Source organism: Maylandia zebra, linkage group LG16 (genome assembly GCF_041146795.1).
Source record: "Maylandia zebra isolate NMK-2024a linkage group LG16, Mzebra_GT3a, whole genome shotgun sequence".
NCBI classification, from domain to species: domain Eukaryota; kingdom Metazoa; phylum Chordata; class Actinopteri; order Cichliformes; family Cichlidae; genus Maylandia; species Maylandia zebra.
Window position 1 is genome coordinate 27,319,614 of NC_135182.1, and position 21,705 is coordinate 27,341,318.

At 38.8% G+C, this 21,705-nt stretch overlaps 1 protein-coding gene and 2 long non-coding RNA genes across 3 annotated transcripts in view; all 3 read left to right on the top strand.

Moving 5' to 3' along the window:
• The window catches only part of thsd7ba (thrombospondin, type I, domain containing 7Ba), a 201,625-nt gene that overhangs the window by 47,010 nt on the left and 132,910 nt on the right, over positions 1-21,705 (top strand). The window lies entirely within an intron of this gene.
• On the top strand, positions 14,015-14,783 carry LOC143413045 (uncharacterized). The gene is made up of 2 exons (XR_013093603.1): positions 14,015-14,322; positions 14,374-14,783. It is a non-coding gene; the product is annotated as an uncharacterized LOC143413045 (long non-coding RNA).
• LOC143413044 (uncharacterized) lies at positions 19,346-21,325 on the top strand. The gene is made up of 2 exons (XR_013093602.1): positions 19,346-20,864; positions 20,916-21,325. It is a non-coding gene; the product is annotated as an uncharacterized LOC143413044 (long non-coding RNA).

Sequence of the window (21,705 nt, forward strand, 5' to 3'; positions counted from 1 at the left end):
TTCCTTCTTTGACTTGAGGACCAAGCTAGTTCAGGAAATTGATATGTCTTTAAATCCCAGAAGAAGAAGACAACATTGGTATTCTGGGGCGATCGTGGCTCAAGAGTTGGGAGTTCGCCTTGTAATTGGAAGGTTGCCGGTTCGAACCCCGGCTTGGACAGTCTCGGTCGTTGTGTCCTTGGGCGAGACACTTCACCCGTTGCCTACTGGTGGTAGTCAGAGGGTGGCGCCAGTGTCCGGCAGCCTCGCCTCTGCCAGTGCGCCCCAGGGTGGCTGTGGCTACAATGTAGCTTCCCATCACCAGTGTGTGAATGTGTGTGTGAATGGGTGGATGACTGGTTGTGTAAAGCGCTTTGGGATCCTTAGGGACTAGAAAAGCGCTATACAAATACAGGCCATTTACCATTCTGATGTATTTTAACAGTACACTGGAGACTGCATTTTCTATTTTTTAACTAATATTATTTCCCTATTTACACCTCTTAGTTCTTCCTCCTTTTTTTATTACACAAAATATTATTTTATTATATTGTTGGCTGGAGTCTGCTGAAAAACTCCAGGATGTAATCTACTCTTCATCTAAATTATGTGGGAACCTTCAGCAGGAAGATTCAGCTGAAGGGCAATGATTTTCAAAAGATTGAGAAATCAATAAAGGTTTTCCTTAATGAGAGATATCTCAGCCGCTCCTGGATTATTTAAAGGACTTACGGGGCTGAAGCCCCAGGATCCAGTCTGTAAATCATCTTAAATTGGTTCAGCTTAAAAGCGTAAGAGTCCCTGCTGCTTTAAAAATGTGACTTAATTGAACTTGGGTAGAATAATTTTTTAAAAAACAATGTGAGCTAACGGAACTTGGAGAATCACGTTAAAGAAACCTAAGAGATTCAGTTGGCATTGTTTTCAAATGTCTGTTTTCTTCAAGCTCCCAAAAAACAAAGGATGATGGGTCAAAAGACTTTAAAAGAAGAAAAGTTCTAAAGTTGTGTAAGAATAACAAATCCAAACTCCTCCAAAAACAGCACAGATGTATTTAAAATTCAACTTGAAATCAACAGTACATAATCACCTTAGTTGATCCCACTTAATTCCCGTATAAATATAGGGACCCGATGGATTTGCTGACGAGCTATGGTTAAAACAATCATTACAGCGCTGCATATGTGAGATGTTTGACTGTAAGAAAAAATAAACTCTATATGTGCTTTGATACAGTCAGGCAACATTTACATTTCATTTCAGGGTCTGAGTGTATTTATTTGCAATTTCACCACACTGTTGCACCATCAAAGCTGAAATCAAACATCACTGCTGCACAGAGCTTCTGTTGTTTCTCAAAAATAAGCTCAAAGGAGGCAGTGTGCAAGGATCAAATCTTTGGGGATTCACTTTTAACCAAATGGCACTGAATAATTTACAGAGGTCTTTTTTTGATTTACCGTGGCAAAGAAAACACACACACACACACACACACACACACACACACACACACTAGGCAAATGTATTTTGAAGCAGTTAACATCAGTTGATAAGATGTTGCAATTCAACAGTATCAGGTTACACTCAGTTGCAGTAGTTTTCTTTTGCAGACACAAACAAATCAACCTGTTAGTTATTACTTCTATAGTCAGTCCTATGGCGTGTAGGTGTCACGGCTGCCGAGGCGAGCCGTGTGGAGTTAGAAGAAGGACCCAAGATGCAGGCAGTGGATGAGATGCTGGTGAGTTTATTTACACAGTGGTGAGAAGGCAAAACAGGCAAGAGGGAAGACAAAACTAAAGACCTGAACTGGGAAAGCTAAATGACAAACCTGAGATGAAACAAAAAGGGAAGCGAGGCAGCGAGCCGAGCAGGACACCAAGGAACACAGACTGACGCGGAGTTACACAGACGAACCGGCAACAGGCAGGAGAACACACAGGGCTTAAATACACACACCAGTAATCAGGGGATGAGAGACAGGAGGGCAACACAGCTGGGAGGAATCTGGGCTGACGGGACAGGGGAAACGTAAACTGATCACACTCACATACGACACGGACCTTCACAATAAAACAGGAAATTCAGACACATGGAACCAGACAAGACATTGAACTAAACAGACAGATTCACAAACAGATGGGGAGACACCATAGACAGACAGATACAGACGCAGACTCAGAGGCAGATCGAAAATAACACAGAACTTAAACAATCATCATCTAGAAAATGATAACAAACTAAAAGCGCTGGGTCACCGACCCAGGACCATGACAGTAGGTAGTTAAATTGTTTTCCTTTTTTTTACTGGGCATCAAAAGTTGGCCTGATAAGGGGGACATTCAAGAGTGCATCATAAATATGCACAGTAATTATTATGCGCAGTACTAGCTAGAGATGTGCTCATTTGAAGTTTTGTAAGTAGCAACAGGGAATAACACAAACAGTAGATACTCTGGTGTGACCAGTAGCACTGATTCAAAAGGACCTTGACAAAGAAGATAAGTTGAAAATGACAAATTACGTGCTCAAAAGGAAAAAAGAAAAGCTTTTTGGAAATCAGAGAATCTATTCACAAGCACCCACTGTAACCTGATTACTCACAGAAGATGAATCCAAATAGTCCACGACCCATTTGGAGTGCATGATTTCAGCCATTCCACCTTGAACACACAGTTATTTATACTTCAAAATATCTAGATACATCTATGAAAGCCGTTATTGTATTTCATCTAGGTATGCTGCTAGGCTCCAGTATTCTGTGACGGTTTTGGGGTTTTAGCCTCGCTAAGTAGCTCAAAAAAGATGTTTTTCAAAAATGGGATCAAAACTGGAAATGTCACTCTCACATTAAACATTAATAAACACACAATAGCACAGACTAACCATCCTAAGAAAAGGCAGGATGCTGCTTTTAGCATAAGGCAATTTAACCCCCTTCAAATGAATATTAGAGAGACTGATAACAACATGAAAAAAACCTCACTTCTAAGCAATATTGATCTTTTTCTACCACACTAATTTGTTTTAGGGTGGAAAAAGCATTATAGGAGGCTGCTGAACTGAAAGCTCCAACAGGAGGTCGAGTGTAGTAGCCAACACCAGGCAATCTTATATGTTTGCAAACAACAAAGCAAAACCACTCACCCATTAGTGCATTATCCATGCTACATAAATATCATGTTGCGCTTATTACTCACAAATGATCAGCTTCACTACCAAAGCTGACAGGGATGTAATTAGATTTTATGTATTTCTAATCAGCATTAGAAATAATAATGGTCATTTGTTCCCTAAAACCTAAAATCGTGGCTCATCTGGAGGAGGTCAAGTCTCTTTTGCAAACACAGCTTCCTAATTCAATAAAACAGATCATTTCCCCGCGAGTCAAGTGATAACATGAGTTAGTAATGCTGTTAAATTACACTTGTTTTTTTCAGCTAAACAATAAGAGTTGAAGGACTGCTCTCAAACAAAATTACATGAAGTTGAAAATATATAATGCATACTTTTACCAACACCATGTTATACAAACTTTTATTTTACGTTGGCTCCTTTGTTGTTTAATACTGTTGTTAATTATGTCACAAATGACTCTGCACCTGACGAGCAGCCAATCCACAGTACACTGAACTCCTGTGGGTGGATGGCAGACCCATTAGCACTTTTAGGTTATGCCTGACTGGGTCCAATGTGTTAAAGCTACCAGACCTGGATCTAGAGTGACAACCTGGTAACCCTGTCCCAGGCCCATGCCACTTGATCGCTTGATCTCCATGTCGGCATAGAGGTCAATGAATCTTATTCTGTTTCTTCACCCAAGACCACTTAACCCCACCAGTGACAAACATAAACATACAACCCACTCCATCATGACAAGTTGTCAATTTCTGGAGAAGAGTTAAGTGGTTTGGGCATCTGAAGAGTATGCCTCCGTGATGCCCCCCCTAGGCAAGGTGTTTCAGGCGTGTGGTACTGGGAGAAGGCCCTGGGGCCGACCCAGGACACACTCTGGAGATTATATTTCTTGGCTGGCTTGGAAATGCCTCATTGACCTCCCAGATGAACAGGGAGGGCAGAGGGGTGATTTTCTGCTAAGAGAATTCTCTGCTGCCCCGATGAACCAAACCTGGATAAGTGTCAGAACATGGATGGATGGATGGATGAGGTCACCCAGCACTCCCAGTACTGGCACCAAGCCTGGATAAATGGCCTGTGGCAAACCCTTGGAAAATAAGGGAGCAGTCTCACTTGCAGAAAACTGCTCGTCAATTAACTGACTTGAACAAAACAATCAAAAATGAACAAGTGGCAGAATTTACAATAAAAAAAAATATTGTCAACAACACTGTAAGTGACAGCTCAATTATTTATGAATCATGAATTCAAACCATGAAGAAGGAGATTTTTGTAGTGTAGTAACAAGTGCTGTAGAGCTCAAAAACAGCTCCCTGTAGAGACAGACCCTTATCAATACACAATTAGAAACAGATTGGTGTTTGAAGAGTGTTAACTCCTAAATTCATGTGCCGATCACGTTTCTTAATAAATAGACTAAATGACTGAAGTAAACTCTGAGCATAATTTTAAATCAAGAGATTTCATGTCGGAAGTCGTGTTTATGCACTTCCAAACTGAAAACCCAAAATGACAGTTATTGCAAGTTATATATTTTTATTATGTTGATGACAAACAGTTAAATTTGCTCCACTATATTTCAATACAAAGTCTCAAAGTGTACACGCAGATCTTTCTCCTTAATCCAGCCGACATCATTCCCATAAAAGCCAAATCAGTAAAATGGGCAAGAGGTAACTTTTAATTCAGTGAGTGAATTCAGAGACAACCCTGGTAGTCTAGTCTCTTTGTGATAAACTGAATGGATTCACTTCATTATATTTATTTATTATTTTATTAACCTTCATTTAACCAGGAAGATCCCACTGAGATTAAAAATCTCTTTTTCACGGGAGACCTGGCAAGATAGGCAGCAGCAAGTGTCTCACAGTTACAGAAATGGCTCAATTAAACAAAGGCAGCAACAACACACATGCAAAAAAAAAAAAAAAAAAAAATAAAACATAAAATAAAATTCAGTAAAATTCAATAAAGTTCAAATAAAAATAAAAAAATCACTTTGGCAGCATCAAACTGAGGAAAAACCATTTTCATCATCTTTCACCATGAATTTTAACAGGATTTAACAAAGCTACTTGTCCACACTCTGTTATTTAATGGCTTCCTCCTCGCTCGATGTATAATGCATTAGTTTGTGTCATAGCAGTAAATATGTGTGAATCAATGGTTTCTTTTGACTCATCAAGTTGTTTAAAAATAATTATTACGTGTTTTCATTTTAAGTAATATGGTATCTGTAGAGTGTTGTGATATAGAGACTAAGCACAGTCTGTTTACAAATCCACAGTTATTTCTCAGATCCAGCAGGGATAGGATTTTGTGCTTTTGTTTATGGATTACATACAGATATTCATTATTTACTCTCATTTTGTTTGTTCTAAACAATCTAAAGGGAAGATACAAATGTGTCAGAGATGGCAGGTTTCCTAAAAGTTTAATATGTTTTTAGAAAATACGCTCACAGAACTCATTTATTTTAATGCAATCATAACAAACACCACTGCCAGGTGATTTGTCCTGCGGGCTCTGGCGTTGTCAGCAGTTTGACAACAGCTGTGGATCCTTGTCACAGTGGGATTTCTTCTGCCGCAAATGAAGAGCTTTAAAAGTAAATAAGCTGTGATTCACACAGGGAAGAAAGCGGCTGGTGCTGCACAGCTCTGTGACAATGCAGTGATTTAACAAACTATTTTATTTTAAGTTTTAGATTACTCTTCTTTAGCGGCAAGCCACAGCGGTTATTTTTTGTTTTGTTTTGCTGCACAACAAGATCACACTGTTATTAAATGGGTCCCTCTCGAACTTAAAATTCCATCCATACAATTTTGCAGAAGAATAAAAATAGGGCGTTTGTGTTTAAATATTGTGTTGTCAGAAGTGTCTGTTATGCGCAAAATGTCCTTTGGTGGTGGTGCGTGATGTGCCTAGTTATGGCATTAGTTAGATGCAGCTGTCACTACCAATTTGTCATGTTCCCCCAAAAAGTAACATTGGTATGAAAAGATCTTTTTCTTTATCTTAACCAAACAGCAATTAAATTGCCTAATTTAGTAAACGCCTTTACCTTTCAAAGCCTAGCCAACAACCTTTTAGAGCCTAAACCTAACAAAGCAGATTTTAGGAGAACTTCAAAGAAAACTAGACAGAGATGTGGGGTGGGGGGCAAAAACAAATGCAACACAGAAACAGGCCTGAACTATGGGTTGTGGTAAATCAATTTCCTCTTATAAAACTATTTCAGTGAGAAAATGCAGGAAATAAGCTAAATCTTCTCAACCCTGATGAGAGGCAAAGTCATGCAGCACAGTCCTAGATAAAGACAATGTTAGCACCCCCAGAGATACTGACAGAGGTGGAGCAGAGTGAGCAAAACCAGGAGAAGTGAAAGAGGAATGCTCATTAGACGTACTAAAAGGTAGTGTGGCAGACAATAATGAATACAAAAAACATGGACTGTGGTCTGATGGCCTTGGAGAACAGAGACAAACCCATCATTAGCCAGACACTGAAACTGACAATGAGGAGATATTTACAGCATGGGGGAAATGGAAGTGACAACAAAATAGACCAGCACGAATAGCTCTAATGACATTGAGGAATGGAGGGAAAATATAAGAGAACATGCAGACCTTCCTTGCTAAATTTATGCATGAACTTAATTTCCTGTGGAAGGTACATAATCTGAGTGTTTTTCTCTGTTTGCCTTTGATAAAAACTCTTAAACTTTCAAAGTATTTCTCGTATTTTATTTGTGTGCTATTAATTATGCAGGTTGCCGGAACAATTCAGCAAATTGCTACAAGTATGTGCAGTGTGTTATTCCATTAAAAATTGAATTTCTTTTTTCTGCTTTCACACATGTCCCTTGGGTTGTGTAAGCCTAGTACACAAAGTCAGCCTGATTAGGACAAAGGGGAATAAAATGTAGCATTGACTATTGAGCTGAATACACCCATTTTTTTCTTCTTCTTCTTATTTTTTTTTTGTTAAACCACTCATTGTATTTTAAACATTGCCTTGGGTGTGTCTTTGACAGAAAACGCCAAGAACAAAGTTGATAGGAAACAAATTATTTCCTTGAAGTATTTCAATTAGATCACCATAAAAAACTGATATTTATTAATGGCAAGCTGTATTATTTAAGCTATCAAACAACCTTGACAAAATCAGTTTTGTATGTTGATTGTTGATGTGAGATCTCATTTGAACTTGCGTCCTTCCTTTTGACTGGAATGGAACAGACTGAGGTTATCATAAAAGCCGGTGGCTAGTCTCATGAGAGCTACAAGGCAGTACAATCCAAGCAGTCAGATCCTTAATCCTATGAGAATATTCTCACAGAACAGTTAGCTTTCAGAGCAGCTCTCCTCTCTGAAGTCTCTTTCAAACGAAGCGAAGGCCTTTCAGATCACTCTTATACAAAATGTTCCAATTCTGAACAAATCTTCCCCAGTTTAAATTTTCCATAAGAGGATTGAAGGAGGAATTGGCAGTGACACACAGCCATAACTAGTTTGTAACAGGAGACAGAAGAAATTATAAAGAGCTCCTGTGGCTACTGGATATATCCAGCCTGGAGTGTCACTGTAGAAAAGATGGGAATCAAATTTGGAAGGTCACTACTGAATAGCTCTTGCGGCTTCAATTAATACTGATATTGAAATACATAAAAGGCATGTCTTGGTCTTCTGATTTTTGTCAGATGAAGCCCCATGTGTGCAAACTTCCTTAAGACACGACTCCCATATAAATGAAGGCAGTGTGAGGGCTGTTGAAACTTTGCTTCATTTTCGTCTCTATATAACTCTATATAATCATTGAATCATTCATAGAATATAATCATATATTCAAATTTGACTGATTGTAATCAGTTAGCCAGATTCCATTTAAACCATTATAACAGGCATGCACAAAATACAGTTCAATTTCCAGAGAGCTGAAATGAGTGTCTGTGAGATCATATGCCATGCAAATGAATGCTTTAGAAATAGTATGATGACCAATAAAATGAACTAAGAAGTAATAGATTACATAAGATACATCTCTACTACAGTAATGCAACAATGCAGAGCACCGCTTTCAGGATTTTCAGCTGTGCTCTTGCATCTTTGGAACATCACATATGGATTACACAACATATTTTCCAGCTCAGTCATTCATTGGTTCTTTTTTAGCAGGGTGTTATACAAATTTCACATAAATCACACATCATACAAACACAACTAGAAAAAGCTGGGATGCTGTGTAGAATGCAGATACAATTGGAATGCAATTAGCTTCTTAGAAACACAGTAATCAGTATATTTGATGGGACCAACAAGTCTCAAAATAGTTGGGTCCTCATGCACTAGCTCACGCTCCTTCCCAACCAGAGAAGTGACATTCCAAGCCCCAGCTGCTAGTTTAAAGAGCCAGGAATCGGTCCACTAGGATCTCCGACCCTGGCCACCGCCCAGCGGCCGCTATGGTAACTCCTGCAGATGGTTGGCCTACAGTAGGGTGGGCCCATGTCCCTTCTTTGGGCTGTGCCCGGACGGGCCCCATGGACTAGGGCCTAGCCTTAGTCCATGGGGCCCTTTCCCCGGCAGTGTTCCCTAGATCTTTTACTCATGGCTTAATAGTCCAAGTGCTGAACTGACCTGCCTGCAGTCCATTAATTGTGTAATGCCACTTGATAGCTTGATGAAATGTACTTTCTGAAATGCATTTTAAGACATTTTTAGTACAGCATCCACTTTCCAAAGCATGTATACAGCCTTTCATCGTATACACTTTAAGGACTTTTTTTCCTTTTGAATTACCAGTTAATCTAACACAAATGTCTTTAAACAGTAGGGGAAAGCCATTGTACCCAGAAAAAAACATGCAGAAACTGGGAGAACATGCACACAGAAAGACCAGACGAGTCAACCTCACTAAACTTTCTTGCTGTTAGGTGAAATTACTAACTACTGCACTTCTGTGCCGCCCAAGGAGTTATTTTTGCTGATACTTGTGACTGAAATAAAAGCAGAGCTTAATTAGTCATTTAGAATGAAATTTGAGAATGCAGCTATACCCCAGAAGCATTAAGTCACAATAGTGAAATTTGGTTAGTCAACATCTTCAGATTCTTGAATGCAAATGAAGTAAACCTGCTGACAGGATGTTCTCCTGTTCTGCTGCTGCAAACTGGCTCAAGTGCAAAGATTTCAGTAAATCAGCAGTGAGGGGAGTCAGGCAGGAGCAAGCCCTTCTCTTTGATGTCTTACTGGAAGTTGGAAGTATTGAGTTTTGCGGCTGATGTTAGTGACCTTGTACTTTGTGTTTTATGCATGTCTGTGTAAAGGTTAGGCACAAAAAGAGACCATAAAAGTAATTTGTCACTGCATGGAATGATGGGACAAAGCATCTGATATCCTTGGTTGCACACTGCAAAATGAATTAAGCCTCGGTGTCACAGAGTATTATTACTCTATCATTCTGTTCCTCATTTTTTTTGTTGGGTTTCTTAATATGCTCTATAAATGCTCTCTAGTGAGGAAGCTTCATTGTAATTCCAGATTTTAAAAAAATAGAAGGCCATTTGCTTTAACAAAACATGACACGCCTGTTGTAATTACACTAGCTTTAATGAGATGAACTCTTTGCTCTGCAAAAAAATAGCTTGAAAGTCTCAACCAGACTGAGGCAGGATGAATACAGAGAGAAGCAGAATATAGCAGGGGAGCAAAAACCTAAATGCTTAAAAAAAAAACCTTTTGTGTTCGTCTTCCTCATAGTGCATTTTCCTTGACAAGCTGCTCTCCATACTAGAGTGCTGTATCTTTGTCAGCACAATTGTTTATACCCCCTACTGCAGACAGAGCTAGAAGTAAATAGGTTACCAACTGATAAGATTTCCCATTTCCCTGGAAAGTTACACTTATTTCTATCACTGTATCCCCAACTGTTTGATAATTAATGATGCGGTATTTGTTTCCTGAGCTGGAGGTTTCACTCCACAAAAATGATCCTTTCTGTATTATAAAGGAGGGGAACTCCTTTGTAATGCATTACGCATAGCAAGACGGAAAAAAAAGAAACTGCTAAAAATGTTCTTTGTGTTTAAAAAGCAGCCTCTACTGAGACCTGTTAAAATAGCCCCGTCTGTTTACTGTGTATTTGACCCGGTGGGGAACGCACTAGAGAGACAGCGAGGTAAAACCAAATGGATTTCATTCTTACCTGAGAAACACTCCCATATGAGTCATTTTCTGATTGCAGAGTGCTGTCTATCAGGGCCGCTTGTTTTATTTTACCCTTTGATCAACTGCTGTGCTGAAAAAGACAAGTAAAAACAGAAGGTAAACAAGAGGAGAGTGGAAAAGTGTGAAGGCAGGCTGAGAGCCAGGGGTTTGTAGACTGGCTATACTGCCAGCAATAGTAGCCAATGAAAATGACACAGTTTTAATTGTGGAACATGTCACGTTAAACAGAAAATGGAAAATCATGCTTACAGCTATAAGATGTGGATTCAGCTTCTAAAAACTTTACTCGCAGTATCTATATAGAGCACATCATGTAGATTGTACACACAAGCATGTATATCATAAAATAATGTAATTATATTATTATTAATAATAATACAAAAACAGAAAATAGTAAAAAGAAGAAGTAGTAAAAAGAAGAAAGTCTGAGACACTACAAACCATTGTTATACTCTTAAATGCAAGGCTTATTTTTTCTTTTATCTGTATCTTGTTTTTAATAATTGTGCTTTATGCAGTTGTTTAAAATTTTTTTATTCTTTTCATACTTTCTACACTGAGGTGAGTTACTCTTGAGTGATTGAGAGTCCCACCTGTGACTTTCTACACCCACTGTTTCTGTTTCTACTTCTGTTTACATTTCCGTTTCTCTTTTTCACATCAATAATGTAAAATAATTTCCCTGAAGATTCCTACAATTAAACGCATCCAAAATCTTCTGAAGAACGATTCACGAGATAAATAAAACTACTGTGATGTAATGCGTGTTTGGGAAGGAATACAACTTCTAATCTTCCTGTAAAATGTAAAACGAAATGGTAGAAGTGAATGAACTAGGACCAAAATCCTTCCTCAATTCAGTTCAGTTCATTTCAGTCATAATGTCTCTGCTAATTTCTTTAAAAATCAATGATCTCACAAGTTTCAGACTCTTAAGTGTCAACAGTCAAGAAACTAATATTAGGGCTTTCTAGAAATATATGGAACATTATAAAAGCCACAACTTTTAAATGATTTTCCACTTACTTTTCTGCTGCATGTAATTTGTTTTCATTCAGCGTTATCATTTTGTTCATTCTCAATTGTCCTGTCCTGGGAAGAGCAGCTGAATAATTCTTTGTTGTTGAGAGCAGTGGGAGAGCTGGATCAACCTATTGGACTCAATGGTCACAACAACCCAATTTAATTAATTCTGTTAATTCTTGGCTTTCATTCTCTGCCGGATTTTTCTTTTTTGTACGAGTGACTTCTTAATCACATTGTAGACAGTTTTCAATTTTGTGTTGTACTTATGAGGTGAAAGAGGGCTTTTTCATAAATGAGAAAAAATTAAATCCAGGCGACATCACTGGTCTCACATTCTAAACATATATTAATTTTCAGGAAATTCAGGGCAGCGGTATGATTGCGGTGTTTTCATGATCTTTCTAAACTATACACTGCATTGATGTACATATGTGGTTAATGTGACCAACTCTGGCTGCTGAATCATATTAACTTTGTCCTGCATTCATGATAGGTGCTAGAAATCTGTGTTGGGTAGGTGGAACCTGGCAAGCAGGAAACTAAGAGAATACAGCTGTTTAGTATGTGTGTAATGATGAAAATGGATGTATTTTTCCAAAGCACGGGGTTAGTTAGGCAAAAGTAAAAGTAGTATAGTGCCTGTGTGTAATATGACCCTGTATTTCAGGTATACACTAGACAAACTAATATCATGCATGGTTTCATGCTCTTGACAGTGTTTATGTTACATAAAACACAACCCCAAATACTGTTAAACGTATTGAAGGACTGTTGCACTGTCTCTAGTCAAGTTCTTCAATTTATGCTAATATTTAAAAGCTAATTTTCTAGCTGCCTCTTTGTGTTTTCTGGGCTCTGATTAGTTTCACAGGTATCCATGAGCTGGACAATTAAAGGCCTAGAACATAACTGTCTGGGCTCAAATTTATATTATATAAGTACATAAAATGTTCATTTTTAAAAGCAATAAGGCAATCAGTTCAGTAGGGTTGGTGCTTGTAATCCTTTCATTGCTGACACTTCACCCAACCCACTGAATTAATGGGAGGGACAGAAGAAATGCATCAGAAAAGGCTGATATGGTAAATGGCCTGTATTTGTATAGAGCTTTACTAGTCCCTAAGGACAAAAAGACCCCAAAGAGCTTTACACATCCAGTCATCCACCCATTCACACACTGGTGATGGCAAGCTACATTGTAGCCACAGCCACCCTGGGGCTGTGTTACATATTTACAGTGTTTTTGGTCACTAAATTATGTAAGAAAGAATTCAATGCACTGACAGAGGCTAGGCTGCCAGACACTGGCGCCACCGGGCCCTCTGACCACCACCACTAGGCAACGGGTGAAGTGTCTTGCCCAAGGACACAACGACCGAGACTGTCGGACCTTCCGATTACAAGGCGAACTCCCAACTCTTGAGCCATGATCGCCCCACGTTATGGGTTATATTGAAAGAGCAGGGTGATGTGTGTGTATCATATATATATATATATATACATAACTTTTGTATTTTAAAAACAAGGCCTGGTATCATGTTACATATTTACAGTGTTTTTGGTCACTAAATTATGTAAGAAAGAATTCAACTGCCTGGGCAAAACTGGCCTATATTTAGTGAGCAACGATCAGGGCTATATGAGGGCAAGAACAAAGATACAATGTTATATTCTATCTACTTCTCAGAGGGGAGCATGAATGTTTTAACCATATTTCACAGTAGTGATATTTAAGAGAAACTGAAAGTAAATTTAAAAAAGAGATCAGTGCTAAATTAAAAACGAGGTAATTGACAGCGTCATCAGTCCACTCCAGCTGAAGATGAAAGTATTTCTAACTGGTTTTGAGATGTTTTAATATGAGATCAAATAGTCATACACCCCATGAACCGCACAGATCTTATGCCTCAAAACGAGCCACTGTGACAGTGTTATTGGTAATCGATTACCTTTGAATGTGCCTACTATATATTTGAATGTTTGTAAAAGAAAATTTAACCAATAATTTGTAACATTTACCATGTTGTTGATCTTTGAAGTCTCAAAATCTCTCTAGGGTAGTATGTACAACTGGTTTTATAATTATTCATCTCAACAAAATTGATCCACCTCAGGATTACATCTCCTCAGCCTCCACCTCAGAGTTGTGTTAAAAAATCTTATTGGATTTCATAAACCTGAAGTTGTAATGTTGAACTTGTGTAGAAGTCAAGTGGGAGCACAGTTCACAGAGATTTAAATGAGGCCCTTACAAAGTTTCATTTCAATAAGATGTAACTAGGGGAGAGAACACTAGTGTAATGATAAACAGACAGTGGTGGGAAAAGGGTGCTGGTGGGTTTTGCTGTAGGGATGCTTGGGGGGCTTCCCTTGATCAGGGATCATGCTCTCTCTCAAACTGGCTTTTTGGCAGCATGAGGCCCGAGCCACTGAATGGCAGAAGCAGCTCAATGACAAAGTTAGATTATTCAAAGATGTTCCTCATCACAAATGAACTTCTAGTTTGAGCGGAAACTGTAAAGTTGTTAAAGTTATGTGTAGTTCTGCTTTTTCAGCTGAGTTTGCATACAGCCATCCTTAGGAGAGTTTAAAACAAATACATAAAACGTTTGAAACTGTGGATCTCACAATATATATTGTCGAGGAGGGAAATTATTTTACTGCTATTGTTAAATAATTGTCATTGCATTAATAATATAATCTGCAGCATGGATATTGCATTCCAAGGTTTAAACAGTGTCTCTTTCAGAAAGACTGAGTTGCAGGCTGACAGGAAGTTGTATGCAGAAAGAAGCAGGAAGTTATTTTGAGCCGCAGGCTAAGACGAGGCTTTAACAATGTAACAGATAGCTTTTTAGTAGAGGTTCTTGATTAAAACATTTATTTAGTAGAAGACATACACATAGTCTCAGTGAGCTTCTGGTCTGGTAAAAGGTCAGAAGTGCAACAGGTGAATTGAGAAAGAGCATTTGAGGACGAGACACAGACAGTAGGTGAAGAGGTGACACAAAGAGCATGTGAGGTCAACACACACACACACACACACACGTTAAATTAGATTTATTTAGAGGAGAGGTTAGTTATGTTTGGCTGTAACTGCAAAATTGTCTTGGTAAAAGAGGAACCGTTTCTTGGTGTCTCGGCAAGAAAGAGGAACAAGACAAGAACTGAAAGGTAGACAGGAAGGGCTAGCCATGAAAATAGAAGATGATTTTCTAGGTAAAAAGTCATGATGATGTTGATCTGATCTATGTATAAAATGTATCTGTGACGCATGAAGGGGCGTCAGTAAACAAACCCTGATGCTATAAAATATCTGTTCATGCTTTGATTAAGTCGAAGACTACTTCCTGTCTGCGTACAGAGTTCTCTTCCCACGCGTGTATTCATTAAAATCATCGTTTGACTTCACCCGGTCGGATCGGTGTGGTTATTCTTCGATCACCTCTTGTACCCTTCCTCAATATTGAATCTTAACATTTGGGGGCTTCGTCCGGTTATTGAGGAAGGAGAGTTGGAGGTTTGGACGGAGAAATCCGGGGTCTTAGGTGGTCTGACGGGCAGACATGAATTCCAGTGGTCTAAGTGAGTGGGCATAAGCCGGCTTATCCAAAAGGTAAGGCACTACCTGTTGAATTATTTCCAAAGTGTGCCAAATTGGACATGATAAAATTTAAGTCTACTCACTGAAGTTACTGGTGGATGTCTGTTTTGATTTTGATGAAAATTTCATGAGTTGAAGCAGTTAGAGTTCTGCTAAGAAGAATGAAGAAATGAAAGCAGTAAAGTCTGCTAAAGCAGTAAAGTCTGCTAAAGTAGTTAAGAGTCTGATAAGAAAAGTTTAAATAATGGGTTGAAGTCCCAAAGAAATTGAGTTAGAGTCTCAAGTAGTTTGGTAGGGTATTTGGTCATTTTGTGGGTTAAAGTCCCGGTTGGTCATTAGGTCAGACCTTTGTCGGTCAATTTGTGGGTTAGAGTCCCCATTGTCCATCAGGGTCGATCTGCCTCAGTTATACACTTGTTTTGGGTGTTGATTGTTGTTTCAAAGTATTATAAATTATTCTAGAACGGCAGTTAGAGTCTGCTAGGAAGCGCAGAGCCCGGAGGTTACGCTCCCTCCTTGTCGTGGACGCGCGACATTGACCTCTCGGCGAAGAGGGTTAGTTCAGTGTGGTTTAGCTGTGGGGTACAGGGCATCCCGGAATTAAGCTAGGAGTTAGAGTCTCCTTACCGTTTGCAACGGTATCTGCGCTTTTTTGGACAGGAGAAGTTGGTCTTCGGGCGTGTAACTTTAACTTAACACTTCGAGGTAAGCCTTGGCTGTGAAATGCCAAAAATAGAGCTTCAGGCAAAGTTTGGGTTGGTTGACGCTTTTAAATTGAGTTAGGGATTTTAGAAATGAGGCCAGAAACAGTTAAAGTCTTGATACTGGTTAATTGGTGGGCGGTTATTTTAAATTTGTCGAAATTGGTTAGGCGCTAAAGCTGACAGATCTGACAGTAGTTGTAAATATAAGACGTCTTTGTAATAAGAGATCTCTGTGTGAAAGGAGTCTGAGGCAATGCTGCTGCTATTTTTAGACGGTGTGTGTGAGTGAAAATGCAAATGAGTAAGCAGTGAACTGTTTAAGCCACAGTTGGTTTTACAAATACTGCTGCAAACAGTGTTGAGTGTGTGTTTAAAATGCCATTTATGTTTAGTAAAGGACTATAAATAAAGTTTTGAGTTGCCGTAGGGGATGCATAGTAACTGACTGAGTTTGGATGTAGATATATAAATAGATTGAGTGCACTGTATATACTTAAGACTAACACATCACTTTCAGTAGTAACTTTTCTCCAGCATTAGTTGCTGGTGGGTTTTATTTTTTCAATTTCTTGTGTGTGCGGTGAGAATTAATGGAGGTTTCAATTTTTTGTTTGTTTGTTTTTTACTTGCTCTTTTTGATTATGACAAGCATGTCTAAAATACTCTTAGGAAAGTGTGTTGAGTTATATTCCTTAACTCTAGTCACAGTTTGAGTGTGAATGCGGTGACTAGAAGCTTTGACATGATGAATAAAGGTGTGAGAGGTATTTCTTGGGTGATGTAAAGTAGGACGTTTTAAACTTTGAAAGTGTTTTTAATTTGAGAGAGGCATGAGTGATGTTATAAGAGTTTAGTTTATTTAAAAGGTGTGTGTGAGAGGATTATGAAATCATTGTGTGAATGATGCTACATTTTAGGTCAAAAGTTAGTAGAATTACAGAGGGTTTGTAGATTGTAAATACAAAATAAGTTTGATTAGCCTGGAGAAACAGCAAAGCAGCTTGAGCTGCTCTGAGCAGCTGCGTGCGGTGTGTGTGTAACAGGAAATGGTGTGGGTGACAGGAAGTTTGCATGCCCATATAAGGTGATGTGTGAACAGAGGAAGTCTGAGAGAGAAGTGTGTGCGTAGGCAAAATGCAGAGTGTGTGCGTGAAATAAGGGAGTATTGTTTTTTACATCAAGGTTTAATAGAACTAAAGTAGAACGTGACAAACAAACAAAAGAAGGTAAAATGAAGAGAGAAAATAATGTGGTTCCCTGACCGGGAGAGAAAATAACTGACAATTACATTAATGAATAGAAAACACACATACACAAAGTGCCATATGAGAAATTATTCTAGGAAGGAGTCAGAAGTAAGATAGTTTAACATAAGATGCAATGAAGGAAGCAGCTTACATTCCTTTAATTCCCAGAGCCAGTGTGTTCCCTCCCCTGCCCACTTGGGCCCCGTATCAGGCGAGTATGGAAGGCTGGATAGCCCATGACGGGTAAGATCCCACCTCGAAACCCTGGGACAACCTAAGGCAGGCACAGTCACGATTACTCTCGGACCTGACGGGTAAGACCGCTGGGCTAGGGTGGAGGTGGAAAGTGGCAAGTGGAGCCCTACCTTCTGGCTGAGGACAAGGAATGCTGCTATTTAAGGTAGGAAATCAGAATTTGGGTTAGTAAAGTTGGGGAGGAGAAAATTGACTGTTTAAAGGCAAAATTATGAAGGAGTCTGACACACTGTAAAAGCACCATATGCAAATTCACACACACAAACAGGAAATGCATTAAACTTATAAAGACAAGACAAGCTCATGGAGTTTAATGCATAGACATTGATTACACCTAGCTAAGAATACAAACATAGGCAATGAAGAACAGCTTGCTATTTTGTATGAATGATACAATGGTGTGAATGTTTGATAAAATACATTTGAGTTTGTAATTGAGGAATAGAATAAGCCATATGACAAAGGGAGTTATGAAAACGAAAAAGGGATTAAAGTAGTTTTAAAAAAGAGTGACTTAGGAGTGCTCTCGTACTGAGTGATCAACACTAGTGATCACTGTTGGAAGAAATAAAATGATTTAATGAGTTGGGAATGTTTAAACATATGTTTCTGTTGTTACAGCTTCTTGAGAGATGATTCAGTATGCAAATTAGCTGGAGTGTGTGTGTGACTGTGACTTTCAGGAAGAGGAAGCATAGCAGAGACGAGAAGTGCAGATTGGGGTAGGAAATTTATAGTTTAGTGATATGTTGTTGTAAGGGGGTTTTATGCTGAATTGAAGTATGTTATAGAGCATAAGGGGGTGATTTTTGTGTGCAAATTGAGTGGGTTTAATGGGACTTTTGGTGTATTGAGGAGGTGAAATTATGTGGTGGCAAGATTTGTGTGTTTAAGGTTGTTGTGGTGATGGGTTGATTCTGTCAGGTAGGTTGTTGTTGGTGTTTTTGTTTTATATAGAGGGAGTTTTAGGAAACATGGACATGTCTAAAATTGGGCCCATTATTTTGTAACAGTGCACTTAAAGAAAACCTGTCAGGTGATTTTGTTTTGTTTTTATGAGCTAACAATCAGCTCTATTTTTTTTTTCATTTCTGTTTTAAGCAGGCCTGCAACAGTGAATAACGGCGCTGAAAATTATCGGGAGGAGCAAATATAAGGCGGCTTTCCAGATTACAATTGGCTGAGGAGAAAGCTACCTGGGGACAATTCAGGTCGTAAGTCCCTGTAAAAAGGATTTTATGCGAGTCAATCCAGTCCAAAAGCATAAAGAAATATTTTCCTATGGAAAATAAAAAATGACGGAGCTCATTTTGCTGAGGGTGGAGTATCTGATCGTGCGGGAGGCTCCACTATCAGCAAATACATGGTGTGCCTGCATGTGAGTGAATGTGTGAGTGAATGTGAGGGTGAATAAATGTGGACAAACAATTTGCTTTTACCAGAAAAATTTTTGTTTTGTTGACTGGGGTTAGATTATGAGATTATAGTATATTGTTGGGAGAATGCCAAATGCTAAAGGGGAAATATTTTTTGATGTAACTCAGTTACCATTAATTGTAGAAACACATGACTGATAACTGTTCTGTTTTAAGTTTATTTTTATGACACAGATTGGATCATGAGTGGGGAAAACTGAGCAGTTTTAAGTTTTGTATAGTATCTTGACACATGAAATGTATCAAGATAAAGGGGGGTTTAGGGTTTAATAATTTAATTGTTTAATAATTTAGGATCATTTTAGGACCTTTTGGGTTTTTGATCATTTGGATATGGTAAAACTGAAACTGTTATTTTTAAGTTAAGGTTAAAGGATTAAAAGTGAACTTGTCACGGTTTGCGAGGCAAGCCGTGTGGAGTTGTAGAAAAGGACCCAAAAGGCGGCAGCTCTGGTGCAGGTGAATATTTATTTACAACGGTGGGCACAAAACAGCACTGGTGGAAAAACAAGAAACCGGAAACCTAAACTGGGTAAGCTAATAACACAAACCAGAAACGAGACGCAGGGAGACCGAGGGGAAACAACACAGACAAACCAGCAACTACCATAACAGAAGACACAACTTAAATACACCCAGAGCACGGGGAGAACACAGACATAACAGGCTGGGGGAAAACATGGAATAAACACAAAGAGAGACGAGAGCTCATAAATACATAGAGGGGCACAAGGGGGTAAGAGTCACAAAGGAAAAAATACTTAGGGAACACCACAACAGGACACCTCAGAAAACCTGGCCTAAATAAGGAGCGAAAATACAAGGAACCAAGAATACTGGGCCAACATGGCCCAGGACCATGAATCCTGTTTAGAAGATACAATGCCGGTTTTTCAAAGCTGTGAATAATTCTTAGAGGGAAAATTAGTGAGGGTTGAAGGGGTAGAACAGCTTTGATTTCTTTTTGATTTCTAGAAGTAGTGGTTATAATGTAGGCTTACACATACAGATATTATATAGGAGGTATTTTTAGGATAAAAGGGGGAGCTTATAAATAGAAATGATTTTTATACATATTGCATTTTGTGCTTTTAAAGGAGTTGTGGCTCAAATTTGTCTCTGGAGGGTCACGAGCCTTTGGCTAGCGCTATGATTAGCCAATCTACTGTGAGGATAATATGAGTTCATGAAGGATTGCACACGCTTACAGACACAGAGTTAAGAAACACACATGACAGTATTGATTCCAGGCAAAAGGCCCTAAATTCATTTAGCTTTTAACTGAACTTAAAGAAGGACCAAAGAGGAAGGAAAGCATATATTTTGGTTAAGTCTGATACATTAGAATTAGAAGGTATTGTTACATTAAGGGAGCAAAATGAAATAAAAAGGTTATACCAAAACAGGTGATAACATAGGAAATGTGAGGTTTTAAAATGAAGTTAGTGTTAACACAGAGGAGTTGTTTCAAGGCAGCATTTAGCTATGATGAAATGTATACAGGAGTAATTGCTTATATGCTTGAACTTAATTGATTAAAGTGGTTGTTTTCTTTTGGAGTAGATTAACTTGCAGCAGCGACAACTTGTGCACAGGATGTTGATGATCAGATAAGGGAAAATAGAGCGAGCAACCGGACGTGAAACCAGCGCTTAAAAGAATTTTAAAGTGATGAGTAACGTTGAAGAGTATACATAAATACAAGTCAATAAGTTAAGAAGATAATTAGGATCAGGCTTTTGATTAAAGAGTCCCAGATAGGATAAGTTAGGGAGATGCAGGAAAGGTGTTTTGTTTCCTTTGCAGAAGATCTCGGCGACCACAGGAGGGGCGAGGATCCTGGAGATCTCGAGGTTCGAGACCACCAGAGAAGGGTCTGCGTGAGGACACAATGTATTGTGACCTCTGGTGTTCCAGAGGTCAAAAGGGGGAGTGTCGAGGAGGGAAATTATTTTACTGCTATTGTTAAATAATTGTCATTGCATTAATAATATAATCTGCAGCATGGATATTGCATTCCAAGGTTTAAACAGTGTCTCTTTCAGAAAGACTGAGTTGCAGGCTGACAGGAAGTTGTATGCAGAAAGAAGCAGGAAGTTATTTTGAGCCGCAGGCTAAGACGAGGCTTTAACAATGTAACAGATAGCTTTTTAGTAGAGGTTCTTGATTAAAACATTTATTTAGTAGAAGACATACACATAGTCTCAGTGAGCTTCTGGTCTGGTAAAAGGTCAGAAGTGCAACAGGTGAATTGAGAAAGAGCATTTGAGGACGAGACACAGACAGTAGGTGAAGAGGTGACACAAAGAGCATGTGAGGTCAACACACACACACACACACACACGTTAAATTAGATTTATTTAGAGGAGAGGTTAGTTATGTTTGGCTGTAACTGCAAAATTGTCTTGGTAAAAGAGGAACCGTTTCTTGGTGTCTCGGCAAGAAAGAGGAACAAGACAAGAACTGAAAGGTAGACAGGAAGGGCTAGCCATGAAAATAGAAGATGATTTTCTAGGTAAAAAGTCATGATGATGTTGATCTGATCTATGTATAAAATGTATCTGTGACGCATGAAGGGGCGTCAGTAAACAAACCCTGATGCTATAAAATATCTGTTCATGCTTTGATTAAGTCGAAGACTACTTCCTGTCTGCGTACAGAGTTCTCTTCCCACGCGTGTATTCATTAAAATCATCGTTTGACTTCACCCGGTCGGATCGGTGTGGTTATTCTTCGATCACCTCTTGTACCCTTCCTCAATATTGAATCTTAACAATATATATATATAAAATCATATATATGATGATCCCTGGCAAATTTAACAATAGAAGGTCAGTCCAATTACATTTTGGATCAGAGCATGAGCATAATTGCATTTACTTCAGGTTATTCTCTTATTAGGAGAGACAAAAAGAACTGCACAGTGTTCGTGATTAGAACAAGTCCATTAGACATATATCTGGCAGCAATAAAATCATCCTCGTCATTAGTGGACCACAGGTGCTACAGGAAGTGCCACTCTCACATGCTGAACTCATTATAGAAATGAAAATAGACTATGGCCTGCACACACTATTGAATTTCAGC